Below are 23,865 nucleotides of genomic sequence, written 5' to 3' on the forward strand. Positions count from 1 at the left end.
AAGGAATATCATAAATCAGTGGTGGGAATTCTCTTGTCTCTTGGGAAAATTGGGTGGAAAATGGGAGCACTAGCCATTTGGGTAGCAGAACCAGTACCTTCAGCTGTCTCCATAATTATATCCATCAGGGCCAGCCAGCTTTTGTAAGCTTGCTGACCACCCTGAGGTTCTTGCACGTGTGCTGGAGACAAGGCCAATACAACTGCAGTTGTATCTTGAGGTCCTGATCTAATAAACCTTGGTTTGCATCCGGTTCAGAGTGCATAAACAGAAATAAAATCTGTTTGGTTGATCTGACAGCAAGCAGCACAGCACAGAAAACAACCTCTGGAGTCAGGTGTGTCCCAGCATTGCCCTTTAGTCATCCCCTTGTTTACACATTAAAAAATGCCTTGTCACTTACATTGATTAATTCATCCCAGTTATAAGTCTTGTCTCAGATGTGTCTGTTGAAATATCAACATACAGAATGACTCCTCTCTTGGAAGGAAAGAAAATACCATAGCTGTGCTAGGTCTGTGAGGTGGGGAGGACACTGGGTAACCATGAAATCACAGCTCATTCACTCAGCTGAGTGGAGGATGGTTGCATGCATGAGCTTGCACTGGGCTGCTGAAGGAATTAAAAAAAAAAAAGGGCACCACAGCTTGCATGAAAAGGAAAGTGAGAGCAAGTTTGGGCAGATGGGAGCATTCCCTTGCATGAGAGAGAATGGGAATGAAGGGACACTTTTAAGCCTCTCATGGACAGAAAGATGGGGGAAGGGCTAGGAAGAGACACAAAGCAATAGGAAGGAAGGTGGAGTACAAGGCATGGAGACCAGAGGACGTACAGTAGGCAAGGACATCCAGAAACAGAAGGAGATGAACAAGTATTAATCAGAAAATTTGGTCTGTGCTTATTACCTAAATGCTAAGTACATTGAAAGATAAGAAGCACATGGTCATCTGAACAAGACGATATCTGGGAGCTGCAAATTTCCCAGTTACGGGAGAAATTCTGTGCTTTTTGATGTATTCTAGTACATAATAAAGAATTAAGTCATATTGCTTTCTCCTAACGCTAACAGTTTAATATTATTCTCTCCATCATATAAAGATAAGGTTTAGGAGACAGTTAAGAGACTGAAAGGATCTTTCTGAGCTGGGAATATAAGTCTGAAAATATTGTTCTCTAGCTTATTTGAAGTCTGTTAGAGCTCACTGTCTGACCCATCAACTTTTCTGAATAGAAGCTCATTACCTGTAAGTTGAAACTGTTTTATAAAGCTACGCAATATGTTTCTTAATTTGGATTAAACTGAGCCTGACCTACATCTCATAAGTCAACCTTTGATTTTTTTTGTTACTTTTATTTTGAGCATATCCTTAATTTAACTGCTAAGTGGGGGATGTTACCTATTCATGTTCGTTGTGTTAGAACAGGAGGGAATCAGAAAATATGTCCCTCTGTCTGGAAAAGGAAGAGAATGAGAACCTTTGTCATGGTTACAATTAATTTTTTGTTAGTGCTTTTTCCTTGCTGGTGTAGGCAAATTACTCATAACGCATGCCCTTCCAGCAAAGTACATCAGAGTGGAGTTTGTAGAAATAGCATTCATATCTAGTTTCTTTCAGTAACAGAAGAGAGAGGAAAAGACCTTCACTTGAAGGATTCAGATGAATTTAGAAGCAGTTAAAAAGCCAGAATTGCTAAGAGAAGCAGATTTCTGGGACTATTAGCAAATTGTCCAGGGAGTTTACCACTGCAACAAAGTCAAGGAGAAGTAGTTTTTCTATTCACAACTGCTTTAAAGGCATTCCCTTTGTGATTCAACAATATCAGGTAGAATGAGAATGAGAATGCAGGACATCTTTGTTCTGTGCTAGGCAGCTTGGATGTGTGTGGAAGAGAGTGTTCTGAATGACAATTGCTCAAACCCTTGAAAATAAGCAGAACATGCTCCCTCAGAGGCAATTTTAATATCCAATGAACTAGGTGAAGTTACTGCTGGATGCATTTTGGATCTTCTCCAATGTCACGCTTATAATGAGAGAGAATAATTTGGCCTCTGTTTAATTAGTGTCTGTTCCTCCTCAGACTGGCAATGAGGGTGCTGGTTGTGGTGGTTGCATTATGAATTAGTGTCTGTCAGTTGAGAACTGGACTGACACGGAAGATCTCACTCCCATGGGTCATGTTGCCCGAAATAATCCTGCTTACTAAGGACCTTATTTACTGTTTAGGTCCACAAATTTTATAGGTTGCTAGGAAGAACTTATACATGGCCACTATGTCACTGAGGCACTCTCATATCTGTACTGAATGATTTGTTCCTCTTCTGCTGGCACTATCAAATAATACTGTCCTCTTCTGAAAGAGCTAAAAAGTAAACTGTTGCAGTTTGCACTGTATTTGAGAGCACAGGCTTTACTGTCTGACAGTCAGGTTAATTTATGAGCACTGACCTGTACTGGTATGTTATAGATCCCAGTCCTGCACTGGGCTGAATCAGCCTGTGCCTCACATGGGATGCTGTGGGGCAGGTTTAGGAAGAGGTATGTTTTAGGATTTCTGGAGAGGAATAAGCTTTTCTGGAGTTTAGTATCTCTCCCAACTAATTCTGTTAGGTCTCTGGAGAAAATCTTAAAAGTCCTCTGCATAAAAATGGTGCTTGGTTTTCTGGCCACACAGAATGCAACAAACTTCAGAGGTGCATCCATCACTAGTATATGCTCTTGAGGAGATGGGCTTATCCAGGGTGTTCGTCTGTGAAACCCGGAGACAAAGGACTGTGTCACAACAGTTTCAGACTACCTGAAGGCTATGCCATGTGGTGCCTGAAGAGCTACTCCTACTGAAAATACTGTAAAATATTTCCAGTGATTTCAGTCATGAATGGTATTAAAATGTTTAAAAGCATCAACTCCTGTCAATCCTCGAAGGATCGAAGACACCTGCTTGAAGCTGCTTCTTTGCCAAGTAGCTTCCTGTCCTGAATACTGCTGTTTGTCTGTCTCCAATGGATGACAATGGAGGAACAGCGCAGAGCCATCAGAAACCACAGAAGAGCATAGTCTGAACCTGGACAAAACTGGTGAGCCTCTACCTACTGAGAACAGCCACTGCTGTTCTCCAAGTGTGCACCAGACTCATCTGGTCTTGACTGGTTAGGGTTAGGGTTAAGATTAGGCTTTTACCGAGAACCACGTTCATGTGAGCATCTTTGCTTGAAGACCGCTTTCCTCCATCTCAATAGAGGGACGTTGCCCTGGTGTCCCATGGAGCTTCCTCCCGAGCAAACCGTGAGCAAAATCAAGGTGACCACACGGTGGCAGCAAAATCTCAGTTATCCGGGGAGCTCCGTGCCCTCACAGTCAGAGCTAAACGGTTAATTACCCTTAGTCATAGCTTTCCTTTTTACAGACACCACCGTGCAATTTTTTTCTGAAGAGCAGAGAAGGGAAAGGAAAAAAGAATCTAAATACTTTTCATCCAGCCTTTGCTTTTCCCTTCATAAAGCTCAGCTGGATCTTTATATGGGAATAAAAAGCAAGTTTGGTAAGACTTTGCTAAAGTGAACAGTCTTAGGGGGTGTTATCAGCTTTGTAAAACTATGATGTTACAACATCAGGCAGAAAAAAGCAAGAGCACCGCAGCAAAGAGGGGAAATTCTTCTTTTCCTAAACAGAGTGCTCGCTCAGAGGAAGGCATCACAATATTCAAGGAAATGAAGTTTAGATGTTTTAGTCCCTGAATGTGTTTGCTGGAAGAGAGAGGGCAGGAGAGATCCCTGTTGGCTGTAACCCCGGAGGAACCCTAGAGTTTGGAAACAGAAATATATTGGGGACAACTCAATATTTGTTGTAACTCAGCTTTCTTGTTTTGGACCTTCTTCAGAAGTCTTTTAGGACCACTTATTTCCCTATCATAAATTGCAAATGAATTGAGGCAGCTTAACACTCCCTGTACTTAACTAGATATTGAATGTGACTTGGCTGTCACTTCTGCTTGTTTCCTTTCTCCCCTGGCTTCATCTTCGTGTCACTCTGCTCTGCATGGAATGACATTCAAGGCTGAAAGAAAGGAGTCTCCTGGTAACTCTTTCAAAATAAATTCCTAAATTGCATTCATAGGCAAATGATAATATTTATTGCATAGTGATTGGTTAGGGGAAATGGGAAAGAGAGGAAAAAAAAAACAACAACAACAAAAAAAAACCAAACAGTCATTGCTGCTGCCTCATCCTTTCATTTTTTTTTTTTCTTAATGGACCAGGTAAAATGTAACCCAAAAAAATTGGGATTCTGGCCCCAAAATACCTTAGGCATCTGAGACTGAATTGCAGAGTTGCCCTGAAGTCAAAGGGTTATACTTTCCTTTGTGGTTTCTTCACTGTAAGTGCTGGCCCTGAGCCTCAGGCAGCCAGGCCTGGGCCTGGCCATGGCCTACTTCTGCAACCAGACCCTGGACTCTCTGACCCAGAGATGCCACCTCCTGAAGTGTTGTTGACCCCAAGGGAGGTTGTTCTCCCAAAAAGGCCAAAGATGATGGTGGTTCCTGCTCGTGAAGTGTCTATCACAGGGGATCATACTCAGTGAGAATAGCCCCAGGCTGCCTCGCAGTTGTCCAAGATGGCAGCATGGTGAGCAGCCAGTGCCACTGCAACACCTGCATGCTAATGGGGTAGGCAGATCAGCCTAGGAAGACTTTCAGATCTTCTTACTTCTGTGGTAAGCTCATGCCCTCACTAAATTGCAAAACTACTACTTCTGCCTTCAGTGGGAAAAAGGCTACTGGTCTGCCGGAGAGCTATTGCTCTCTCAGAAACCTGTTACTGTCAGTGGGACTGTTTGCACAGTGACTTGCAATTCTTAGAGAAAAAAATTAGCCATCTGAGAAAGAAAACTACCCCCCTGCCCCCATTTCTGGAAGATACAAACCAAACCACTCCTCTCTGGCCAGGACACAAGAATGGATCTTTATGGACTCTAAGCTCTATTAATCCTTTGAATGTGTATGTGTTTGGGTATATGTCAGGGCCCTGAGAGCACCTGTAGGTTGTGAATGCCCTGAGTTTTGCCCTACGCCACAACCACTCCCACACCCACCGCCCATGGCTGAGGAGCCCATTTAAACTCAGTCTCAGCACCCAGATCTGGTCTTTCTTAGGTAGATGATGTAAGTACATGTATGGCCCTAGTCATATCTTTGGCTCTCAATGCTATGCTGTTTGATTATCCTGCATTGGCCATGAGTTTGGTCTTTGGCTTATGATCACGGGATGATTGGTTACTGGTTGTAAGACCTGCCAGATGTAATTGGGGATGCAATAAAATCTTTGCTATAGAAGAGGGTGGCTTAACTGTATATGCAGATGAGGGCAATTACAATAATGCAATGGAGTTTCATGTTGTCTGTGGTTTCAGAAAATCATAGTAAATACAGAAGGATGTGGTCTTAGCCTTAGCAGGTATTTGGTTATTCTCTTCAGGTCTCTGGGTAGACTGCATCTAAGGAAAGTGCCAGTGGTTATAGCAGTTCTTGTATTTCCTTAATATAATCTATTTTGGGATAGTTCTAAAGGATACAAAACAAGGTGAGGACTGTTGCACTCGATTATGAACAACTATTCTTTTTTTCCAAGATCTCTGCAGCTTATACTAATCAGGTAGCTGTTTAAAAGCTGAAATGCAGATGACCTTAACTGTGTTATTTATTCTTTTCAAAGTAACTAACGTTAACAACAAAATGGAAACATCCTCTTCAAATTTTCTGTCTTACCCTGATGGATAAGACTGAAACTTAAAATGCTGGATGCTTCTTACTGAGAGTATTTTAGGATCTTTGATTATTTGGTTTTGTTGGTGTTTAGATTCTAAAGCAATAGACAACTTAAGATATATGTTGCATTTAGTCTCTGGGATTACAGTTACTTGTCTGTAGGTTTTTCCATTATTATGATATACACAGGGTTGTGGATAAGTAAGCAATAAAATAACTAAATTGTTCATTCCCAATACAATATTTGTTTAAATAGAAACACTATCTACAGCAGATAGAGGGTTTAAAGATTATTTTAGTGATAGATTCTCTTTGCTTTGCTTATTAGTGGGCAGTTAATTGAATTATTTGCCAGATACATGAGTCAGGAATACTTGCTGAAGGAAACAACATTAACTGTTCTATTCTCATTCAAGAAACCAGGCAAATAAAAAGGTAGAGGAGGAGATGGAGACTGAGATGTGTGCACCAGTAGAAAGTACTGATTAAATTTTGAATTCCTTTAGACTGCTTTTAGTTTATGATGCATTTTCTCTGCAATATATTTTCATAAAAATAAAATAATTGTTTTGTGATGGCTAGGCTGTTCTTGAGGGGAAAAAAAGGAAAACATACAACAGTATGTACTGAACTCAGATTGGAAGCTGCAGGGACAAATAGAGAAGGATGCAAATAGAATGAGGCTTTAGAAGCTGGTCTTGAAGGGATTCTACCAGAGTACAGTACCCAACCCTCCACGGACTGCAAGACTACTGCAACATGATGCTAGTTCTCTCCTCTTTAAGAGGAGTGTTTTCTTCAAGTATGCTTAAAATTCAACTCAGCTTAATACTTCTAGTTAGAACAAACATGGGACCAACTAAAGAATGAAACAATGAGGCAGTTCTACTCCAAATGAAGACACTTGGCCAAATTAGTCTGGAATATAACTGTAAAATTGCTCTACTGTAACTTTATTAAGTACAAATCAAAAAAAACCTACTAAAATCAACAAAATTCTACTGTTAACGTATTGAATAGTTAAGGAATTAGAAATGGACTCTGAATTTCTGCCTCCACTCAGTTGTGGTGTGAATGTGAATTTGGTCAGAGTAAATTAGTTTTGAAGCTGCATGTTCTCATGGGGCAGAACTTTGTGGGTCTCATTTTGTTGAGCACTTCCAAGACCTCTGCTGATGAGATGCCTTAAAGAGGGGAACAACACCAGTTACAATGGAGGAATGAAGCTATTTTTTATCGCGTGCATCTACTTTTACGGTGTTAAGAGGACCAATCAAAATTGTTATTAACAGCCCAGCCCGGGTCTGTTTGCTGTCAGAACTTAGTGTTTCAGACCATGGTATGTTGTCATGACAGTGCTGCATGCTCACCCTGGTGCAACTCTTACTCAGTAGGTGTAATGCTTTCTGCTCTTCCTGTAATCTGAGTTTTTTCCCTTATATCCCTAAGCATTTATTCCTATAGTAATGATAGCCACAAATATTTCATATGGAAGAGATCCTAGGCTATTAGAACTATCTAATGATACTGCTATAAAAAGCATTAAGTAAATTAGAGGCCTGTAAAATATCTGCCAGATACTAGCAGACCGTAATACTTAGTAGAATAATCCAACCTTAACGCCTGTGATCAGTGTACTAGATCAACTGTGTTTACTATCCAGGTCTCTGGTCTTGGCCCTTGAACATTATCATTGTTGTTATTCTAACACCATCTAATAATAATGTAACTCAACAGCAATAATTACTTCTTCAAACAGCATAATTCAGATAAAAGTTGGAGGCAGGAACAGCAGACAACAAAGTAAGAGAATTCCTTGACTTGTGTCTATCACTCCTCTACTATTTTTTTCGTGTGTTGGTTTTAGGAGTATTAATTTCATGAGATTAGGTTTTCATTGCCCTGTAGAAGGTGTGTTTTAACAAGAGACTTGTTGAAAGAAAATTTTTCTTCATCTAAAAGGTGGATCAGACAGATGGAAGAACAGCAAAAGGCAAGCTAATTATCCTGAGCAAAGCAAAGGGACTCAGTAAAGAACAGTATTAGCAGAGAATAACTAAAATGCTAAATCATGAAATTAAATACATTGCAAAACACAATATATATATATATATATTTGCTTCCATAGGTCTGTCCAGGAAACTTATGGAATTCTTAGTACTCTTATGAAAAAAATCTAGCCAGGATGTTAATTACTTTGCAGCCTCTCTGGAGGCATCATGTTAGGCTTAAACCACCTCAGTCAACTTCTGTGGATATTCTATACCTGGATGCTGGTCCTTTTCAGTTCTTGTTTACATGAGACAGCAGCACCATTTCATCAGGTTTCCTACCTTAGCTATTTCCGAGCTTCGCCAAAGCTGCATTCAGCAGCTGATTAGCTGAACAAGGGGCTAATACACACTGCTTTGCTTTCTTTCTCTGCAAAATTGCGTCTCAAGCTGGCAGAAGATATTGCTTCCTTGGGATCAGACTCAGCCCATGGCTGGAGCATGTTATATGCTTGCAGAAATTGCCTTAGGTTGGAATGTCTTGTTCAGTAGAGTGGGTACAGTAGTTATGGCAAAGAGATAAATGTGTAAGACATAAAGCCTAGAAACATTTATAAAATAGATATACTCAGAACATAACACTTTAAACTTCATAAAAAATATATTGAAATCTTTCTCTCAAACTTCAGCATGATTTGAAACTCTTGGGTGTTTCGAGAGTTGGTGGTGGAAGGATTTACTGTACAATAAAAGAATGGTATTCTTGCTTACATAAAATCCATTTGGAAGGGGCAAGATCTGGAGAAAAAGGAAACCTGAACATAGGTCCTTCTTAATCTAATTCCCAGGTCTACTTCATATCTCCAGGGAATTGTTCCAGAAGAGGTTAGGTAATAGGTGAGAATTAGGAGGCTAAATCTGGGAGATTTTACCTTTGTGGGAAATGGTGTGTGTAAAATGCAACGTTTTTGACACATGGCCTGGCTTTTGTGTGCATTATGAGGATGCCTTGCCTGCTAATGAAAGGTGTGTTTGGATGGCACAAAAGCCAGACAAAAAGGGAACCAAAGCAATGTTCTGGGAATCAGGTCCTAATCCATAATTTCTCCTATCATTAGGCAACTAGAAACTAGAAACAGAAAAGGTTTGATAATGGTTAGCTGCTGGGAGGTGAGGCCAGGTGGGAAATCTGAAATGTAAATATGGTGGGTCAACAGATGGGAAGGAAACATGTAATCTTCTGAAAGTGAAAAGTACACTAAATTTTAATGTGTTTAGTGGGAAGTAACTTTTGTGAAGTGTGATTCTTGGATGAGGGCAAGAAGGCTGGAACAATTGTGTGTGCGATAAAAGGATTTATTGCATGTGTACACAAAATGCAATTGGATGTCTCTAGTCATAGTTGAAAAGGGAACCAGAACAATGACCTGAGAATCATATTATGTACTAGGATTCATAATACCTGGGAATTCTTCCAGAAAATCCTTTATAGTGACTGGGTTACGAAGTGGAGGCTAGAAGTGGAGACCAAAAGTTTTGTTTGAACGGGGGACATTGAAGACTTGTGTGTGCAATACAAGGATGTCTTTCCTGTATATATTAACTGTATTTGGAAGACTTAACATCTAGACAAAGAGGAAACCAGAACAATAACCTGCAAATCAGATTATGGGTTGAGACTATCTCATATCTTCAGGGAATTCCTCCAGAAAAAGTCTGATAACCGCCAAAGCGGAGGCTGGAGAGGTGAGGCTGATTTCATAATAGTTTTCAGAGGGGAGGCTGAAATGTCAATGTGGTGTGTATACAGAGCAAAAGGAAACATACTTGTCTTAAACTGAAAACCAAAAGGCTAAATTTTGAAGTCTTTTGTGGGAAATGGCTTATATGAAGCGTGATATTTACACAGGGAGCCATGAAGATATCTGTGTGCACAATAAAAGGATTTCTTACCTGTGTATATTATATGTATTTGGATGGCACAAGCTCTAGAAAAAAGAGAGAAATGACCTGGGAATCAAATTATGGATTGGGACCCATGTCACATCTCCAGGGAATTCCTTCAGAAAGTTTGATAGTGGTTAGCTGCCAAAAGCAGAGGCCATTCTCCTTCCTCTTCTAGTAAGGTTTCCAGCAATTTTCACTTCATAGTATGCAGTACAGGTTAAGAGCAAAGGGACTGAAGTTCACCAAATCTTCTTATTTAATGTGTTATTTGATCAGTAATAAGACTTGGCTGGAACATTCATCCAGGATTGAACTGATTTTTATCAGTTTCTGAAAAGATGTAGATAATAAATACAATACCCACCTGTTTATTTTCTTGCATTCAAATTCAGACCAAAAGTAATAATGCTGAACTACAAGAAACATTTTCAGAAAGTCTTTCAAAATCAGGAGAGGTCTTTTCTTCTAGGTGGTCTGAAAAAAAGATTGAGTATGCAAGTGCACCATGGAGATAATTTTTCCAGTTTTCACTTCTGGAAGAAAGCACGGGTTCATGAAAGGCAGGTCGTGCTTGTCCAACCTCACCTCCTTCTATGATTGTGTGACCAGACAGGTAGATGAGGGAAAGGCTGTTGATGTAGTCTACCTAGACTTCAGCAAAGCCTTTGACACGCTCTCCCACAGTATTCTCCTGGGGAAACTGGCTGCCTGTGGCCTGGACAGGTATACTCTTCTCTGGGTAAAGAACTGGCTGGAGGGCTGTGCCCAGCGGGTTGTGGTTAATGGAGTTCAGTCCAGCTGGTGTCCTGTTACAAGTGGTGTCCCCCAGGGGTTGGTACTGGGGCCTATCTTGTTTAATATCCTTATTGATGACCTAGATGAGGGGATTGAGGGTACCCTCAGTAAGTTTGCAGATGACACCAAGTTGGGAGGTGGTGTTGATCTGCCTGAGGCCCTTCAGAGGGATCTGGATAGGCTGGACTGCTGGGCTGAGGCGAATGGGTTGAGGTTCAACAAGGCCAAGTTCTAGGTCCTGCACTTTGGCCACAATAACCCCATGCAACACTACAGGCCTGGGGCAGAGTGGCTAGAAGGCTGTGAAGAGGAAAGGGACCTGGATTGTTGATCAGTGCTCGGCTGAGCAAGAGCTGGCAGTGTGTCCATGTGGCCAAGAAGGCCAAGGGCATCCTGGCCTGTATTACAGATAGTGTAGCCAGCAGGAGCAGGGTGGTGATCATCCCCCTGTACTCAGCTTTGGTGAGGCTGCACCTCGAGTACTGTGTTCAGGTTTGGGCCCCTCACTACAAGAAAAACATCAAGGCCCTGGAATGTGTCCAGAGAAGGGCAACAAAACTGGTGAGGGGTCTGGAGCAGAAGTCTTAGGAGGAGCAGCTGAGGGAGCTGGGATTGTTCAGTCTGGAGAAGAGGAGGCTCAGGGGAGACCTCATTGCACTCTACAAATTCCTGAAGGGAGGTTGTTATGAGGAGGGGGTCGGCCTCTTCTCTCAGATAACTAATGATAGGACTCAAGGAAATGGCCACAAGTTGTGCCTGGGGAAATTTAGATTAGATTTCAGGAAAAACTATTTCTCTCAAAGAGTGCTCAGGCACTGGAACGGCCTGCCCAGGGAGGTGGTGGAGTCACTGTCCCTCACAGTGTTCAGGAAGCGCCTGGACGAGGTGCTATGAGATACGAGATATGATTTAATAGCTTAGTGGGTAGTATTGGTGATAGGAGGACAGCTGGACTAGATGATCTTGTAGGTCCTTTCCAACCTCGTGTTTCTGTGAAAAAGCAGGACTTGGAGTTCCTCAGAACTGTAAAAAACTGTAGTGTGCCCCCAGAGCTAGGACTGAAAGAGCAGTTTAACAGAATAATAAAAAGTCTTTCTATCATTTTTTTTTTTTTACTTCAGTCCTTCTTTGTATCACTGTGGTATGTAAGTGTAATGCAAGTTCACTGAAGTGAATGCAAGAACGGATTGTTTTATTAAAGGGAGTCATCAATGCCTTTTATTCAGTGTGATAAAGCCCAGAACACATCTAAACCCCTCTTTATTTTTTTTAATCTGCATGCATATTAAGTTCCCTTGAACTTTAGATATTCTTAGCTTTGTTACATTCATGACAATGAATCTGCATATTATGCAACAAGTTTAAATTTAGCATGGTATGTTCGGAGGCATAAATTTCCCACAGACCCAGGCAGGCTTGTATCTGCCAAAATAGTACTGATAGCTGCCAATTATTGCACAAAGATGTTTGTTCAAAAATAAAAAAATTGTAAAATTGAGTGAGATCCTAGACCTACTGATATTGGTGGAAGTTTTGCTGCTGAGATTTTCAAAAGCTGATGTTTCCCTTCTATCAGTTTTGAACAGATAATTAAATAGTGACTGTATTTATCTACTGAGATTTAATGTCAAAAGCTTAATGTTATGCTTTCTCCTGTGTGCAGTAGATGAAGTATTTTCTATTTTTAACAGGCTTACTTGAAAAAATAAAGCAAAATCTGTTTTATATTAAATGTGTTCACTTAAACTTACAAAGAGGAAAAAAAATGAAAGGGGAGAGAAAGATGAGAAAATCAATATAAGGCCACAGAAGCTCAAAGCTAGATTATAAAAATGACACAAAAATCAGGTGAATTGTTGCCCCTGTCTCCAGTGCTGCTTTTTCCTTTCTTATCCAGTTATGCTTTTTACCTTATTTTTTAATGGGTTTTAGTTTGATTTATCAAACTGTGCATAAAATCCCAGTAAAGTTGGTGAGATTTTCACTGCATTTAAATATGCCAGCATCACCATACCGTTATTCATAATATTGCACTTGCTGTATTTTAATTATGCATTTACTGGAACCACTGAGTTATTAAAAACAGCAAGTATATACTAATATTGGCCCAAAAAAATGTAAATTCAGGTGCATGGCATTTGGTTTCTACAAAACTAAAATATTCAATAGGAAAACACTGATAGGCTGAAGCATATCAGTTTTGCACTTGAGAAAATATTTTGAGTCCTTTTGTCAGTCTGCCTGCAGTGCTGTGGTACGCTATGTGAAAGCATTTCCCCCTACCTCTCCATGGTCAAGCCTCTCCCTCTGTACAAAACAAGCCATCGCTTTGTCCTGTGCTCAGCTATGACATGGATCAAGGGAGTCATGCCTGCAGCAGTCACAGGGAATAGTCTGGTTAGAAGGCCCAGGCAAGGAGGGATGCCAGCTCCACCTCCCAGGAGGCTTTGCTTTACGTGTGATAGAAGCACTTTAGGTTCAAGCTCCTACATTGTGTTTTGACACCTCCAGCTTTGGAGGGAAGAGAGAACTTCACATTCAGAAAAAAACTGGAAGCAGTTCAACACCTTATTCTGACTTGAAACAATTGCTGATTGATCAGAATTCCCTAATGGAAGAGAATTTCCAATTTGAGTCATTATAATGTTCTCAAGCAAGAGAATTTTATTTTGGATATAAAATGAAGATAGTGTCTTGACCTCATTGCATGACTGCCATCTCATCCTGCCTTCTGTTGCCTAACAACCTCTTATCACAATCTCAGCTCAAAATTTACTACCCAGCTCCCTGCGCTTTTATGAGATATTCCTTCTGGTTCACAAACACGACAAAACAGACTTAATCAAAGATTTCTCATGCTTCTGTGCCGGCTGGGTGTAGGTCCTGCCATGTCTAGCCTTGCTGGCATTTTCAAGATCTTGAGCTATGAGTCTTAATAGCTACTTTACTAATTGTTCATCTTCATTCTTCTGGCTTTTGTTACAGTAGGGTGAAAGCAGCTGCCTTCCTTCTTCTTCCAAAGAAAACACTGAAAAATTCAGTCTCTCCACTGGTAACCTCATACTTTTCTTGGTCATCTAGACTAACTTCATTGATTTGGGCTGGTGTATTTTTCAGGCTTTTTGTAGAGCTATTTGGAATTTTTAAGGATCTGGGTGAAGGAAATGCTTTTTATACAATCTGTAGCTTTTAATGAAATTGTAACTATTTTATCAATGTGTTTTTTTGGTGGAGATGAGTGGCAAAGGAACAAATGTAATTTATTTTTAGTATTCCTGAAAAGTGTGGTGCTTATGGCACTGGGCTTAGGTTTGGACATACAGTTCTTTTTTCCCAGATATTGTGCTTTGAGTCAGGCAGTGCAGAAATCAGATCAGATCTCTCTCACCCCAGACTGATCCACACCTGCAGTGTGCTCAGAAATATTACTCATCCTAGTTCAGATAATTTTGATGTGAATTTTGAGATGCAGCCTGAAAACATACTTATCTGCAGATACCTTAAAAATGACTGCAAGGTTTTGGTTTTGACTCAGGCAGACCGGAAATAAATCTTTAAATCTTGAAAGATGTTGCAATGGGAACTGGCTGCTCTTCGTGTCCTGTTCTCGTGCAGAATGAACGATGAATTGCAAGCCTCTAACAGCGTTATTTCCAGAGTGCAAAATTAGCATATAGGTCTGAAGTATATTTGGCAGTGGTCTTATTAACGTGGGATTAAATCCATGGGTTGCCATCTGATGGGTAAATTTTGCTGTGCATGTGCATCAGTTTTGTTTTCAGGGAAAGGTTAGTTGATCTCTGGAGTCTATCCTGGAAATGTAGTACATGTCTGTGAATCTTAAATAAGCAGTGATTGAAAATTTTTGGCTCATGAGGAGTGATTGGAAAATGTACTGCCTCTGTCAATTTGTTTCTATCTTTGGAAAGCTGTGAAAAATTAGACTTGTACATCACATCAGCTTTATCAACTTCATGCTGTGCTGCTTGGTTTTATTTCCAATAGAAATGTATTTGTGCCTTGTGAACCACTGGAGTTCGAGATTAAGAATCTGGTTTTCAGACAGCAGGGGTCTGACTGCATTTTAATGCTCATTTTACTTGAGGTAGACACAACTGTTTTCACAAGTTTGGCAATTTCCAGTTAGAGGAACTCCAAATAAACAAATTTGCAGATTATGTAGGAACTAAGCTTCTCAGTGTGCTTTAATCACAGGTTTTAAATTCTTGTTCTCTGGGTAACTGGCTAAATGTCACAATCCATTGCTTTTCAGTTTCACAGAAATCCTGATGTGGTGTGTGCCATGCAAAGAATTAGTTGAGATCGGATAAGGGGAATTTTATTCTTTATTTTTGTATGCTCTGAGATGATTAACCTTATTTCTTTGTCTGCAACTTCTTTTGTCTCCAGGTCAGCTTTCACTGAGTGTTAAACCTGGATCAGAGCCTGTATTTGGGCTTGTTTCTGGCTGGTGAATTCTGTGTCCAAGGCTGATTATGCTCTGCTGAGCTTCGCAGAACTTCTTGGAAAGGCTGAACGGGTTAAGTCAGACCACTATGAACAGAAATGGGGATTTGTCTCAGAGCCTTACCCACATACGCAATGCAAGCAGCTCCTCAGAAATGCATAGGAATGGGGTCTTCCTCTCAGTATTCTGCTTTTCATCACTGAAAAAGGGAAGAAAGCAAATAAGTTTGGGAAGATCCTGTCCTCTTTTCTCCAGAGGAAAGTGCTGTGTCTTGTTGAGAGGGAGGATTTGAGAAACATCCTTCCCCTGTTCCTGAAAGGAAAGCTTTGGCATCTGCTTATTGGTGGCACCTTATAACTGCAGGGCTTGGCTGCTCAAGGGGCTTGTTTTGGCAAAATGGAGGGCAGTAGGATGACATTGTAGTGATGCTCCAAGTCAAGTGTGACGGTGGTGTGGTTAATCAGCCCCTCTTCTCCAGCTGTGACCTGGCACTGATGGGTAAACCTAAGAGCAGCACCTTGGAGTGAAGGCCAAAGCTCAGGCTTTAGATTCAGGACAAACACCAGCAATGATGGACAAAGAAATGAGGTGTTGTAGGCAAACATTTTTTTTTTCTCCTGTGATATTTGTTGGTTTCTGATGGAGGACAGGCTACCAAGTAAATCAGCAGTTGCATGTGAGATGCTGGAAGCAGTGTATTGGTCTGCTCCCTGGAGCTGTGCCACTTATGTGGAGTTACTGTGCTCCATGTGCTGCTGAAACCAATTTCACTGTGTTATGAAGCACACACACTTTCACAGAAAGGTGATAGAGACATCCCCTTTTACAGAGTTTTGCCTCAATTTTGTCTTTCTACTTAAGAGCAGCCACTGTATAGCAAAACCCTATCTGGAATATCACTTTCCAGCTTAACTGCCAATGCAAAGTCTACTTTTGTTTGAATATGATGTGGAATGACTTTTTTTTTGGCAAACTGAAGTATCTGGAGGTGGATGAATCATCTAATTTACCTAAGACACGTGTTTTATTGTAGGATACATCTCCTTTCTCAAAACATGGCCATTCAGAAAGCTAGAGAGAAGGGAGTAATTCTGCTTTCCTCTCTCTCCCAGTGGTTATAGTGCTTGTCAGAGCACAACTTTTCAGGAACCTGAGTCTCCCTTCTCCAGTTTTATAACTGGATTCTGAATTATGGTGAGGAAATATTCTCACCCATTCTTACAGAGGCTATTCTAGTTCACGTTAAACAAATGATTGACCTTTGGGCAAAAGCAAGGATGACTTGTGTCCTCATAGCTGAGTCTATGGTAAGGACCTATCAAGCTCTGTTTTTTGTTTCTGTGAATGTTCAATATTTACCACGTCACAATTGATACACAAGAATATGAAAATTTATTGGTGTAGCATGGAAGGAATAAGGAATAGTATAAAGTAGTATATATATATGTGTGTATATATATATAAAGTGTGAGAGAATTGGAGATAGGGAAACACAAAGGATGGAAACAATATTTGAAAGTACTTTTTGGATAAGGAAAATAATTGCCTTCTAATTTTGTTTTTATTGGAAAGCTTCTTTGCAAATAAGCTGAAGGTGAGAATGATTTTTGGTAATGCCTTGTTTTTCACACCTCCCATCATTAATTCAGACTACTGAGCTCAAATCCTGATGGGCTTTTTAGCAGGTAATTCATGGGCTCTTTCCTTGATAGGAGATTATATAGTTTTAAATGCTGGGTTGTGTTTATACTTACAATTAATTAGCATGCAAATGCACTTGCACACTATATTAGGAGACTCACATTATGGTCTGCAAAGTCAGCCTTAAACTTGGAAGATCTCCAGAATTAAACTATGCATTAGAAATGCCCTTTGCAAATACGTTACAAAATAATCTAAAATTACAAGGACAAATGCTGTCTTTTCCCATCCTTCAGAACACAGGATAGACAGTGCTTATTTAGGAGACATTCATTTCACCTCAGTATAGCTGCCTAACAATTAGGCATGTAGCTCAAGCCAGATGTCTAATTACCCTCCAAAGTCTAAGGAGAAATAGAAGAAACTATGGATGGTTATTTTTCCTTCTCATCTCAGAAGACTGTCTTGGGATGCAATGAATCCCCTCCGGATATGCCCGCATCTTTTCAGTGAGAACAGAGCCTACATGACTACACTGAAGTAGATCTTCTACATAGCTGAATTTAGGTGGGGTGTATCCTGCCCTTGAGCAACTGTTCAATGTTGCATTGCTGCCTTGATGTTCAGTATGCAGTGCTGGTCTTTATTGCCACATTGGATAACATCCTATTTAAACCCAGCTCTGAAGACAGAATTATTCATTTCCTCTGACCTTTTCTACAGCAATTGTCAGTATATTAGCTGGATGCTTCACAAACATGAATTATTCTTATAGCCACCTTGGGAGATAAGGAGATACCATTACCACCATTTTATAGGCAACCTTTATTTTGGCATTTCCTTGGATTTTAAATATCTGTCTTTGCAACTTCAATAATGTACCTTTAATTCCTTATGCAACTTAAAAAAAAAATCTAAAGGAAAAGCCAGCATGTGTTGTTTTATTGACACAGCAATCTGGGTTTGCCACTCCCTTCCAGAGGTTCTCTGTCTGGCAGGGAAGACTTCTTAGAAACTGTCACTTATTACAAGGATCTGTTTCAGGGCTACTGTCAGTTTGGAAGAAGTATCCTGACTCCTAGCATTTACATGGTCAGCTTGGACTGCAGCTGCCCCTGAAGATCTGAGTAGGAGTACCTCTGATTCTTTTCAGTTTTATCCATGTTTGCTATCATTAATCATCAGACTTCAGGGTAAAAGTTAGTATTCTAGTCAGGAAAAGACTTCAGTACTGATAGCAAAGTTAGGAGCATACATGTGATGCTGAACTTCTTTCCTAGCTCTCATGGAGAAATCTTGAAGCATGGAAGTGAAGGGAATTGTTCAGCAGCCACCCCCAACTTCCTTGCTAATTTACTGTGCTGCGACTTCAGTCGGCCTGTGTGGGTGCAAATTAAGCATCTATTAAGTTAGAAAGGAATTACTTCTACATATAAATTACTCTTCAGAAAGAAAATTGCAGTCATAACTGGACCTTCTTCCTTTTCTGTAAGATTTTTCAAATCCTCTATTAAAGTTACCCACTTTGTACAGACTTAATTTTCTGGCTTGTTCCTAGAGTCGTCTTAGACATATTTCTGAAACAGATGCTGGAATGGGAACATGGCACTTAGAAAGGAGTTCCTTTAGTGTGAAGGTGCTGTCAGCGTTAGGGGGTCATTCTGGTTAGGTTAGGGAAGTTAAAACCTTTAACAACACTAGAAGTCTCTTATTCTAATGGATAACATTAGGGGATCCAACTATATTCCTTCCCCAATATGCAGTCTTGTTCTAACCCCCATGAGCTTCTCATCCAGATCTATGACATACTCGAGCCCCATTTCAAACAGTGAAAAAGTTTGTTTTGGTGTTGTTTGGTTGTGGTTTTTTTTGGTCTCCTTTTAACTATACTGAAAAACAGTAGGATCTTCCTCCAATAAGTTTTAAAGTATAGTCCCAAATTTCCCAAAACCACTCATGTTATGGAAGATACTTAGTGTGGAAAACTTTATCCTGAAAAACTCTCACGAGAACTCTTGCTGTGGTCAGGATTTTACCTTTGAGAAAGATCACACAGTGCATACTTGGAAATGGCTTTCTAAATACCATTCCTCGTCATTCTAAGCAAAAGAGAAAGTTGAAGACCTTCCTCTTAGGGGAAAAGTTCACTGTTTTGTATTTGATGTGTACAGCTGTTAGCTTGATTTGGGTTATACATTTTGCAATTGCAAAATTAAAATATTTTCTTCCAAGATATGAATTTGGAATGCATCAGACAGTTTGAGAGAAGGAGAGGTTACACCTGAGGATTTTTCTTCTTTCTTCTCATATGAAACGACCTTTACTTTTCTTCGAAAATCAGAAGTCTTGAGAAAATAATTTTGACTCTTTTGCCTGTAGTTACTTGAAACAGAACATAAAATATAAAAAATATAAAGAAAAGATTTTTCTCATTATTCAACAAATAGCAGGAATTTTATGAGAGTTAAAATTATGCCTTTAATTTGACTTGTTCAAGACCAAATAAGTCTTAGTGAGTGCCTCTTACTATTATGAGATATTATTATTAGAGATACTATGAATTGCAAAGAGGTGTGAAGAACAGCATGATAAAAAGATACTTGCATTTCAGTTCAAATATCTTTAATATGTTAGTTGATTGCAAAGATTTTTTTTTCTGGAAAAAAAATTAACTTGTGCAACTTTTTATTATCAGGAAATGGATCTTATTAATGATACGTAAGAACTCATTTTAAGTCTGTCAGATGTTTTCTTCAGAAATGCACATTGCAAATCAATACCTGTTGTGAGGGTCGTGGTTCTTTAAGTGTTATTGTTTGCGTCTGCACAGGTGAAAACAATTGTCTTTATAACACCCCTACAAAGCCTATATTCCTGACAGCACAGCAGCCTTGAAATTCAAAGATTGATATTTTTCCCTGTATATTTTTTATAATGAATGGTAACAATCCTTAGAAAGGGTTACAAAGCCTTTTATTGTAAGGCTGTACAAACTTGGCCACTAATTCCATCACTGTTAAATACAGAGAAAAATCCAATGGAAGACCTGTTGTTGAACTGAATTGTTATGAATACACGTATGTAGAAGACTCTATCAGGACAGGCTGTTCTGATAATCAGAATGGATCCATTATGACCCTAATATTTATTTTGGTTCTTGGAGGTGCTCACCTGTGTAATACAGAAATCTGCATTTTTGATACAACCACTGAGGGATATATCAAGCAGTTCTCGCCCAGCAAGGACCAATGTCAATGGGAATTTTTGCCTCTGCAGAGGACTACTCACAAAGGATCTCTTTAGTAATTTTATAATTTTCTTTTTCCTTTACACTGGCTTATTTATAGCACCATGCAATCTGTGTCCTGGAAGGTTAGCACTGGAGCTTTTGTGACCAGCACATTAATGTCATTACACAATGGCTATGATTGCTAATGCCACACAATTAATACTGTGCTCAGTTAAAGTCATTGAGAAACGCAAACTCCCTGTATGCTGGCAAAGGCATGCATAAAGAATAGGATGTATATGAAGATCTTAGTTAAATATCAACTTCAAAAAGAAGGGAGGTTTATACAAACTCAGATAAACTCATCTAAGTTTCTTTGAAAGAACTGGGAGAAAGATGTCAAGTGGGTGAACCAGTCATGGTCATGCTTCAGAAACTTTGGCAAAATGGTGAAATTTTATACATATCCAGGCTGCACTTCCGGGGAGTTTTTTGTTTGTTTGTTTGTTTGTTTTTTAATGGCAAACTGTGGTTGTGAATGATGAAAACTAATGCTGTGGACAAGAACAGGATCTGAAACTTTTGAGGTGCATTTCATGAAGATTCTTACAGATCTCCTGGTCAGAAAAGAGACTAATGATTTTGTTAGAGGTTTTACTCAAGAAAAGCTGACTCTGTTGTCAGGAATCAATAAGTGCAGAATTATATATGTTAGTGATCACCAGGTGCAAAGACAAATTTCTTCAATAATTATTTTCTTTAGAAATGGTGGTGGCTCATCATACTAGAAGATGAATGGTCCTTCAATAATGCCTCTAGCATAATAAAAACAAAACAAACACCCTGATGTCAGAAATTTATAACTCCAAGGTATTTTGTAAACATCAAGACTATTTGAAGTTATATTGGAAATAACCTTGAGAAAATGGAAGAAAGGGCAGTAGGTCATTTTAATGGAAGACAACCAGGTAATACATCACTTCCTACATCAGGTCAGTAGGATGTCTGGTGTTTGAAGCTGGCAATAAGGAAAAAGATTTTGAAGAATCTTAATATGTTGACAAGAATACTTAGAAGTTAATGCATATTTCTTTTTTATTTACCCTTACATTTGTTCCTGGTGCTAAAACAGTTACACTGTTCTGTGGAAAGTAACGTAAATGATCATAATTTCAAGTCTGAGATAAACCTTTAGCTTTGAATCAAGGTTGCTACACTACATAGGTCACCAAGACAATCCTTGGGAAATAAAAATAAGAGATGCAGTCTTTTAGCTTCTCCTTTATGTTCTATTTGTAAGGTGTTTGCCTTTGCATCCTGTATCTCCAACACTCAGAACAGGCATTATTGTTCATCTACACCTATCACTGAGATACTTGCCTTTTGGACAAATGTGTGTTGTTTAGCTGCCAGTCTGAAATGTGCACAGATGTAACGTGATGTGCCGCTTGAGGGCTATTGGGAAATACTGGCCATTCTTAAAGTGGGTGGAGATTTACCATGCATAGAAGGGAGGTTATTGCTGTTGGTATGGATATACTGGTGGGTGGAACACCAATGACTATATTTCTGTACTATTGTGCTCTGATGAGCTCTGATGTCTAGAAAGTATAAACACAATTTTATATATGGATCTCCTGTCTTTTTAAGAACCTTGCATAAAAGCCAGCACATATTCAAGCAGCCCAACTGTCATTAAGCAGTAATAGTAGCATGTCTCCATGAAGAGTCCTTGTATGCCTACGGTTCTGCCATGGCATGGTATCCTTCCTTCTTGAACCTCCTTGTAGGTGTGCTCTTCTCCACATAAATATCAGCCTCCCTTCTCTCCACCTTGCTGCTTCATTAATTACTTGTGTCATTGTTATATCAATCTCTTCCTTTTTTATAACAAATTTGAAACACTGGCCAGCAATCAACTGAATACATTAGGTGCCTGAATGTTTTAGACTTCAGAGCATAATGTGCTCTTGTGACTGAGCTTGAGTGGCTTGAAGTTACTACCTATCACTTGCTATCTGATAGCCCCCTCAGGCACTGTAGCTGACAGCTTGGGCTTGTCAGTCTGCACTGAACTGACCAATCTATTGTACGTACTCTGCAATTATCATAATACACAGTTTCACTTATCTTTAATATCATTATTTCTTACATCTTATTGAATATCATATAATTGTGGTTTTAACCCAGAGGCCATTAAACACGGTAATTTAATCTTGTTAAGTCTTGAATTCTCAAATTAATTTCTGAATGAAGAAAAATCTTGAAAAAAAAAATTTGAAAAACTGTACAGTACCAGTCACTTATTTTTGCTTTTCAACGTTCCTTGGAGTAATGCTTTTCACAATTTTGGACTGCATTTCTATCTTTATGTAAAGGACTGGCATAACTAGTTGAGTAAAGGGTATCTCTTTGACTTCTGTTTTTCAGAACTTCTTCCAAGCCATAGAATATTGTATTCTAATGCTGTTTCTGTATTTTAATGCTTTCAAGACTTCATTTGCTACATAACTTAATTCTGTAAAATACTATCAGCTTTAGCCTGCTCAAATGTAGTCACCTTTCCTTCATACGGACTAATTCAGACAATATATTCTATTTTAATGCATGGATTGCTCTAGCATTGCTGACTGCCCCCTTAGGGAATTACCATTTATGCAGTGCTGCAGAACTTTAGTATTCTGTTTATGAAGGTGATGGAGAAATATTTACTTTAGCGTGCCTTCTTTTGTATAACTAACTGCTAGATGGTGGCTATCGCTGCTCTTCTACTCATTGCTCACACACAGTCAGCAACTGCACCACTGAAGTTTCGTCTTAATGTATGAATTTTGTTAGTTTTTATGTAAATATGTTCTTTTTAGATCTCAAAACTTGATAGTAGTTCCAAAATTGCCTAGTCAAATGAGCACTTTAGAATGGGATACCACTTTGGCAAGTAGTTGGACTGTTTCCTGGTTCAGGATTAGAGCAAAAATCTTATGGGTCTAATGATTTTTTGGTGCTTCTGCTTCTTGATGTCTGACTTCAGTTATTTTTCAGCCTGGTTTGTTAGCTGACTCTCACACCATGTTCCAAGAGATCACAGGTCTTCCTGACTGGACCTGCCTGTGATCACTCACTCTGAGTATTGGCAGAAGAAGTGGGTGCCTGCTGCCCTCAGGTGTACCCTTAGAAGCAAGTAGGGCAAGAACTGCTGTCTCAGTTGGAAATGTTCACTGGATTTTTAGTGGGCCACTCAGAAACAGCTTTGTCAGGTACAGCTTGTGCTCTCCCCTTTCTCCCTTCTTTCTTCCATCCCTGCCTTTTCCCAGGGATGCGTAATTCAAGGGCTGCTGCATGACACCACAGAGGACTGCTGGATTTACAAAGCTAAATGTGGATTAGTGCCATTATATAAAAGCATTGTATAGCAACTTTCTTCAATCAGGTGGAGTATTGATTACTTTCCTGAAGGGCCTAATTGAATCTGATAACTCAACAGAGCACACAATTTTTTGAAACACTGCCTTAAGAACTGTATTATCTAAAAGAGGTATTAGATGGATGAAGCGGTCAACATTTTTGTCAATAGCTCAAAGAATTGAGAATGTACTTAGAAGCTGTTTGTTAAATTATCATTCTGCATTTCTGTGCAAAGAAGTGTATGTTAGGTAAACATATTAAAAAATTGGTCTTTTTTATTTTCCTTAACTGTATTTATTTTTCTTAACCTTTTACCTTTCAAAAATAGTCTGTGCCCACTAACATTTGCAAAAGGCTCATGTGGAATTTTATGTAAAGTCAGGACTCCTGATTTAGCAATTGCACTTTACACCTGTGCTTAAGGCTAAAAATATTTCTGAATGCTCTACTGGATATGTCCAGAAAAAATTAATGTGGGGTAGATATAGTATCTGATTTGAAAATGTCAACTAATTTTCTGACCTCCTGAAGGAAGTTTGGGTGCCAGGTGTATTAAAGTATTAAAACAACAACCAAACAAAAACTCAAACCCACAACAAAACAAAACCAAAACCCGTCAAGTTTTT

This window comes from Cygnus atratus, chromosome 2, assembly GCF_013377495.2.
Source record: "Cygnus atratus isolate AKBS03 ecotype Queensland, Australia chromosome 2, CAtr_DNAZoo_HiC_assembly, whole genome shotgun sequence".
Lineage (NCBI taxonomy): Eukaryota > Metazoa > Chordata > Aves > Anseriformes > Anatidae > Cygnus > Cygnus atratus.